Below are 8,037 nucleotides of genomic sequence, written 5' to 3'. Positions count from 1 at the left end.
TGACATTGGCTAGGAAAATGAGCCAGGGAGGGCTCAGAATGGACAGGCCCCCCATTGTCTTCTGTTTTTCTGATAAGCGAGGTCTATTTCAGGGCTGGTTTGGGAGTCCAGGTTCCCTCCATCACAGAAAGCCTATGTTCCTGGGAGCCAGGCTGCCACTGGTTCTGGAAAGAATCCTTTGGGCCTAGATGGCTCCCCCAGCTGAATTCCTGTCTAATGTGCCATGCCCAGGGTGGGCCCCAACAAGGCAGGCTGCCTTCCTACAGTGTGGAGGCCCAAGGGTGCCAGGATTCGCCTTACCTCTGGTGTCTGCCTCGCCCTGGCTCCAGGCTTCTCTCCATTGTTCTTCTCATTGCTCTTCCCTGGCTCTTGGTTACCCTGACCAGCAGCCTTCCCTCTCTCTCTCTTTCCCAGTTTTATTGAGGTATGATTGACATAAGATAAGCTGCACATTCTAAAATATACAGTTTGGGGCGCCTGGGTGGCTCAGATGGTTAAGCGTCTGCCTTCAGCTCAGGTCATGGTCCCAGGGTCCTGGGATCGAGCCCCGCATCGGGCTCCCTGCTAGGCGGGAAGCCTGCTTCTCCCTCTCCCTCTCCCCCTGCTTTGTGTTCCCTCTCTCACTGTGCCTCTCTCTGTCAAATAAATAAATAAATAATCTTAAAAAAATAAAATAAAATAAAATATACAATTTGATAGATTTTGACATGGGCATACATTCAGGAAAACATCACCAGGATCAAGATAGAAAATGTGTCTATCACCCCCAAAACTTTCCTCATGCCCACTTCGTAATCCCTCTCTCCTGCCCTTGCTTGCTTGCCCCTCATTCTCAAGACCCACTGATCTGCTGTCACCATAGATGAGATCACATATTTTAGAGTTTTATATAAATGCAATCATACAAGTATCTCTTTCTCTCTCTCTCTCTCCCTCAGGTCTGGCTGCTTGCAGAACAATTATTGTGAGATTTATCCCTGTTGCTGCATGTATCAATAATTCATTCCTTTTTATTGCTGACTAGTATCCTATCATATAGCTATACCACAGTTTGCTTGCTATACCATTCATTTGCTGGTGGCTATTTCGACTGTTTCCAGTTTTGAGACTGCCTTTCTCTTAAACCAGCTGGGCTGGCAGTTATTTCGGAAACATCCAGGCTTCCAAGGCTTCTTGCTCTGACCTCCCTGCCCTGGCACAGTGGGAATGGCAGGTGTCAGTCTGCAGAGTATGGGAATAGTCGTGGGGAGACAGCTCTCCCAGCATCTCCACACACCCCTCCGCTTCTCCCCCGCCTCCTCCATGACAACAGCCTTTTAAATCACAACAGCCCCTTGATTTGAGCTAGGAAGGGAGGTGACCACGCGAACCCTGGGAGGAAGGGACAGCTTGATAAGGACATCCTCCATGGTGCTGTCTCCCACCATTTCAGCCCTTCCAGAAGAAGGCAAGTAAGTCTCTGCAGGGTGACAGGTCGCTGACAGCTTCTAGAACCTGTTTTTAAGAGACCAGTATAAAATGTCTATGACGGTGCTTCCTCCACTTTGAAGTGGACCCAAATCATGGCAGGATCACGCTAAAATGCAGATTCTGACGCAGTAGGCCTGGAACGGGGGCCTCAGGTTCTAGATTTCCAGCAGGATCCTGGATGATGTGATGCTACTGCTCTTCAGACCACGCTCTTGGAAAGGGTCAGTCACAGGTGTGTCATCATTTAATAATTGCTTTGTAACAAGTGTTTAATCACTACCTATAAAACTCCACTAAATACAGGCTAATTCCAGTCTTCCTGTCTCCTGAAGATCCCTGCAGCTATTCTCAGTTGGCCAGGGCCTCCTGCTGAACACCTCCAATGCTCCCTAGAGGCGAGGACTGGCTTTTGAGCTGGGTGGTGTCAGATTTTATTGTTTTATTTTATTTTTTTTTGATGAAATGAGAACTTTTTTTTAAAGATTTTATTTATTTGTCAGAGAGAGAGAACACAAGCAGAGGGTGCGGCAAGCAGAGGGAGAGGGAGAGAAGCAGGCTCTCCGCTGAGCAGGGAGCCCGACGTGGGGCTCAATCCCAGGACTCCGGGATCATGACCTGAGCTGAAGGCAGACGCTTAACCAACTCAGCCACCCCAGTGTCCCGATGGTGTCAGATTTTAGAGGGTCAAGAACAGCATCTCCTTTTGGCAAAATATCTACTGCTTCTCTTGTTTTCTGCCTTATCCCTTAGTTCCTGAGAAATACTAAGTTCTGGAACTAAGATGCTACAGAACTGGGTTATGGGATAGGCTGAGAGACTAAAAAAGAGAATAGAAACAAGGGTATGAACAGGAAAGAGAGGAGGAACTCCTAATTACGTTCCCAAGGTTGATCCAGCTAGAGGCCCAAGGACTGGATGGTGGTGAATCTGAGCCATGCTCTAAGTTACAAGCCTAGATATCCGGAAAATTCCAAATGGGTCTCGCCTGGTCCACTGTTCCCATAAAATGCCCCTACCCTTCTTTTCAATGGCCCTCAAGAACTCCCATGTTTGAGGAATGGCTCATTCATTAATTTGACTCATTTTTTCGGCTGTATACACTTCCCCAGAGCCTAACTCTAATGGAATCTTTTTTCCGTAGGGGCGAACTATCACAGATTTAACTAGAGTGGAAATGAGCTGGTGATGGTCACTGTGGAGATCACAGATCTCTTGGGTACAAAGTTTTGATAAGGTGATTCATTCAATCATGCAAATGAATGTCCCTTAAAATGTTCAAAGCACTGGGGATACTGTCCCTTCCCTCAAGGGAGGATAAGACAGAAACTGATATATCTACTCTCATTCATGTTGGGAGGTATGAATGAAATGTTTGAGGAGATCAGACAAGAGAAGTGTCACTGGTAACTACGGTAAACAGGGAGAAGGCAGCCTGCGGCAGGTGGCATTCACCTGGGTGATTGCTAGGAATTTGTTAAGGGTAACTTGAAAGGCACCAAGGTGGGAATGCCTGCTGTCTTTAGGGAAAGGAACTCGCCCAGTCTTTGTGTTGGGAGGAACGGAACAGGAAGATGGGAAGGGAGGCCCACCCCGAGCTCTGTTGGTGGTCAATTGAGGATACAGAAGTGACAGAACCAAAATGGAGCTTTAGGGTTGACTTGGCCCCGATGTGCTCTGATGGATCAGAGTGGGGTGAGTGGGGGGGTAAGGAGTCCAGTTAGGAGGCCACCATATCAGGCTGGGTGGGAGGGCCTTGGCAGCATGGCATTCTGGGAATAGAAAAGGTGGGTTGGATGAAGGGGTGGGGAAGTGTGATGTCCCAGAATTGGGGGATTTGTATGTCAGAAATGATAGAGAGAAGGCCGTGGTCATGTTGTGATTTTGAGTCTTTCTGGGAGAATGACAATTCTGAACCATGAGTTTGGTTTTAGTTGAGCTGAGACATTATGTGAAAATGTCCAGCAGGCACTTAGAAACAAACCTGTAGCCTTGAAAGCAAGGGCCTCCTGAAAACACACATTTGGTTACACGGAGGTCCTTCTAGAGACAAGCAAACAAACACATGAGCATCTCTGGAACTTCACACAGTGCTACTCACTGGGGATGGAAAAGTAAGAAAGACAGGGTCTTTCCCTTGTGCAGTTTTCAGATCCGTGGAGGAAACAGGCCCCTCCTGCGATAACTGATTCCAGTGCCCGGGATGGGGAAAGTGGTGCCATAGAGTGGCATTCGGGGAGCTGCCCATGAGGAAACCTCTGGAATGGATAAGAGTTCTGAGGAGGCAGGGACATGAGGGAGCAGGCTCTTTGCCCATTGGCTACATTTTTTGAGTGCTTACAATGGGCCAGGCTCAATTCCATGCACTGCAAAGTACGGACTTGAAACCACCGTGCCATACTGTCCTACTAAGTAATGTCTGGGCTCTGCAAGGAGAGGAGAGAAATTAGAGGACATGGAGAGGAACTCAAGAGATCAAGATGTCCCTGAAGTAAAAAAAAGAGAATACTTGCAAGTGATAGCAGTGGTCGTCAGTGTCAGATGCTGCCAAAAAGTCAAGAAGGATAAGACCTGAGCAGAGATGGGGCGCCTGGGTGGCTCAGTTGGTGAGAGTTGAAGTGTCCAACTCTTGATTTCGGCTCAGGTCATGATCTCAGGGTTGTGGGATCGAGCCCCCCGTTGGGCTCTGTGCTGGGCATGGAGCCTGCTTAGGATTCTTTCTCTCCCTCTCCCTCTGCCCCTCCTCCCCACCCCCCCTCCCCTGCTTTTGCATTCACTCTTTCTCTCAAAGAAGAAGAAGAAGAAGAAGAACTGAGTAGAGATGGCTGATTTGGGGACTTAGGAGGCATGCTGACCTTGGGCGGCAATTTCAGTTAAGAAGCATCAGAGAAAGTTATATTCTAAAAAATTAAGGAATGAGCTAGTTAACAGGAAGTAGAGGAATATTGAGTATAGATGTCTTTTTTGAGAATTTTGGTAATAAAAGAGGAAACAAGTGCTGGCAGTTCAAGGTGAGAGCAATTTAGGATTTTTTTTTTTTTTTTTTAAGGTAAGAGAGTTCGGGGCATGTTGGTACTCAGAGGAAGAAGGAACCAGTGGAGTGGGAATGTTCAAAGATTGGGGAGATAATAATGACCTAGATCCCGGCAGGAGAATGTAAAGGTCTCCTCAGCTACTGGCCTCTGGAGCCCCCTGCTCTCCACGTGGAATCACCTAGGCCTAACCTGTGGTGGCAGCCCTTGGTGGGGAGAATGGGGCCCCCAGTCAGTAGCACTCTGGTTGGACCCTGAGCCCTTCCGGAACCATCCTGCCCTGATCAGCAGTTTCTCCCTTGTGCTCCATTTCCCTGAGAGTGAATTAGTGGCCTGAAGCCCAGTTTCTAATGGCGTAGCTTCTGCCTTCTCATCTGTAAATAAACTCTTGACCTGTTGCAAAGATCTCAAGAAACTGGTTTTCCTAGTCCTAACTGCCAGATTCCCCTGATATCCAATGGCAGACAGCTCCCCACCATTTGTCTACCTGATTTCTATGAACCCCAGCTTTATTTACACCGACACCCAGGATTTGAGACTTGATTTGGAAATTTTGCTAGTTACCCTTGTCCCAAGAAACTTTATGTGGAAAACACCTTTCTAACACACAGCTACTAATAATCTGCCTTATTTGGACCAAATAACCAGCGTTCGGCTGTCTCCAGTTTAACTTAGCCTGCTGTTGCCTCAGCCTTGGTGTTGAGAGCAGGAGAAATTGTGAGGAGAGCATTGGAATTGTGAGTAGGGCCGCACCCCTTACTTTCAGGAAGTTTAAAGGAGGGGGAAGATTAAGGAGTTCAGGCAGGTCAGCCTCAAGTTCCCGGTTCTCCAGCCCATCAGTCATCCACCTATTCATTCATGTATTCATCCCCTCGACCACTTTTTTATCTGTGCACCAGTCAGCAAGGTCTGTGAAGTACCAACAGTATGCCAGGCTCCAGAAACAAGAGATAAAAACACCGAGAAGCCTCAGGAAAGACTGAAACCAGCTCATCAGTGACTCAGAGACCTAGACTCGCCCAAATTCTCTCTTGCTTTCCACCAAGGAGAAAGGGAAAAACCTGTTTTATTTGCCCATCTCAGTGCTGGGGCCTCCCTTAACCCGTTGGGATCTCAGGCCTCTCTCACCCTCCCATTCTCCCCTGGGAGGTGTGAACAAAGCCATCATTTGGCAATTCTGGACAATAAAGCAAGCACCGGATGCCAAGTCCTGTAAAGACCTTGCCCTGTTTGCCAAAACTGGACGTGGGACGGATGCTACCTGCCTGACATGCCTTGCTATTCATCAAGGGGAGAGCAAGGGGCGGGGAAGAGGGGAGGGGCAGAGGGAGAAGCAGGCTCCCCGCTGACCAGGGAACCTGACACGGGACTCGATCCCACGATCCTGGGATCGTGATCTGAGCCAAAGACAGACACTTAACCGACTGAGCCACCCACGCGTCCAGCATGCATGCTCTTAACCACTTACTCATCCTGCAGTGTAATTTACTGAACCTATTTCCAGTTGATGGCTCTCATTCCAACTCAGGGGCTGCTTTGCAATCATCAACAATACTGAGTTAAACATCCTCGAATACACACTTTTGTAAACATGCCCAATTATTTCTTTATGACAATTCCTAGGCCAAAGGGAAAACTTACTTTTAAGGCTTTTGATACATATTGCCAAATTTCAGGAACATACCAAGTTATAGTCTGCATATATGAAAATACTATTTTGTTATGAATGCTTACCGATGTTAGTAATTTTTTTCTTTGTGGCTTATTTGGTGAAAATATTCCACATGGTTGTTTTACTGTGCATTTACTTGTCTACCAGTTGTTGTTTTTTTGTAACTATTTATTTATTTATTTATTTGAGGGAGAGGAGGGGCAGAGGGAGAGAGAGAATCTCAAGCAGGCTCCACACCCAGCGCCTGAGCCCGACAGGGAGCTCCATCTCGTGACCCCAAGATTAGGACCTGAGCTGAAATCAAGAATCAGACGCTTAATCTACTGAGCCACCCAGGTGCCCCACCTTGTTTACTAGTTTTATAGAACATTTTTTTCATAAAATTATTTATTTGAATTTTTCTTTTATAAATAGCCAATTTATGTATTTACATATTCTTTTCCTATTAGGATCTTCTCCTTTATTTTATTTCTATATTAAGATTCTAAATCTCATGTCTGTAAGGTATGTTGGAAACATTATTCAAGATTGCCATTTGCCTTTTAATGTTATTCACAGTGTTTTTGAAAAAATATATAGATGTTTTTAGTTTTTACTGTGTCAAATTCACTGATCTTTTTCCTTATGTTCTATTTTAATGCCATATTTAGAAAGAATTTCCCTATCTCAAAAGAAGATGAATAATCACTGATATTCTCTTGCAGTTCTTTCCAAACAATGTCCATTCATGACTTTACGGTCCAGTGAGGAAAACTGCAGAAAATCCGAACAACGTATCCAATGACTTGATTGATTGTCCAGCTCAATATCTACCTTGCTGTCATTTTTAAAATGCCCCTCTTGGGGAAAGACAGGCCTCGGGGCTATTTTGCAGGTCTCTTGAGAGCAGCCTATCATTCTGACTCAAGGACTTAAGTTCCTCATTCTCACGGGGCTTCATTTCCTATCTCCGAGGTGGCCTGCTTGAGTCAAGATGATTTCTAGCTGCTGTTGATGGGAGCTGTGGCTTTACCATCTGTGTGCCCTTGGACCACTTTTCTTTCCTCTCCAGCCTTCTCCAAAGAATATATTTAGGAAGAACAAACACCTAGAGCTCCCAAAGACATTGAAATATTGCTCCAAGGACTCCAACATTTCCTTTCTTAAAAAAAAAAAGAAAAAAGAGAGAGGGAGAGAGAATTACCTTTGTAGATGCTTGATAAACCTTGTCCCTGCAGGAACAGCTCCACCCAGGGCACCACCCTCTACCTGGCTGTGATCCTCACAATAAGGTTGTTTTCCAAGCCCCATCGGGCATTCTTGCTGAGGGAGAGGAACACTCAGCGTATTGAGCTGCATCTTCTCAGCAGCCACTGGAAATAAGAAAAAGATCATTCAAGTGCTTACGAGTCACACACTGCTGGCGCAGAGTATCTTGCTAGACAAACTTTGCCAAGTGCAGAATGAACGAGATACATCCTAAATGCCTGAGCAAGAAGCTGGCAGTCAAGCAAATGGATCCATTTGTGAGTGAGGAGCCTATGATTTCAGTCTTATAATATTTCTCCTTCCTGAGTACATGCACCCCAATGTTTATAGTAGCAATGTCCACAATAGCCAAACTGTGGAAAGAGCCAAGGTGTCCATCGACAGATGAATGGATAAAGAAGATGTGGTATATATACACAATGGAATATTATGCAGCCATCAAAAAGAACGACATCTTGCCATTTGCAATGACATGGATGGAACTGGAGGGTATTATGCTGAGTGAAACAAGTCAATCAGAGAAAGACATGTATCATATGACCTCACTGATATGAAGAATTCTTAATCTCAGGAAACAAACTGAGGGTTGCTAGAGTGGTGGGGGTGGGAGGGATGGGG

The sequence above is a fragment of the Leptonychotes weddellii genome, chromosome 2 (genome assembly GCF_054177405.1).
Source record: "Leptonychotes weddellii isolate Sample4059 chromosome 2, ASM5417740v2, whole genome shotgun sequence".
NCBI classification, from domain to species: domain Eukaryota; kingdom Metazoa; phylum Chordata; class Mammalia; order Carnivora; family Phocidae; genus Leptonychotes; species Leptonychotes weddellii.
This window is presented reverse-complemented; position numbering follows the sequence as displayed.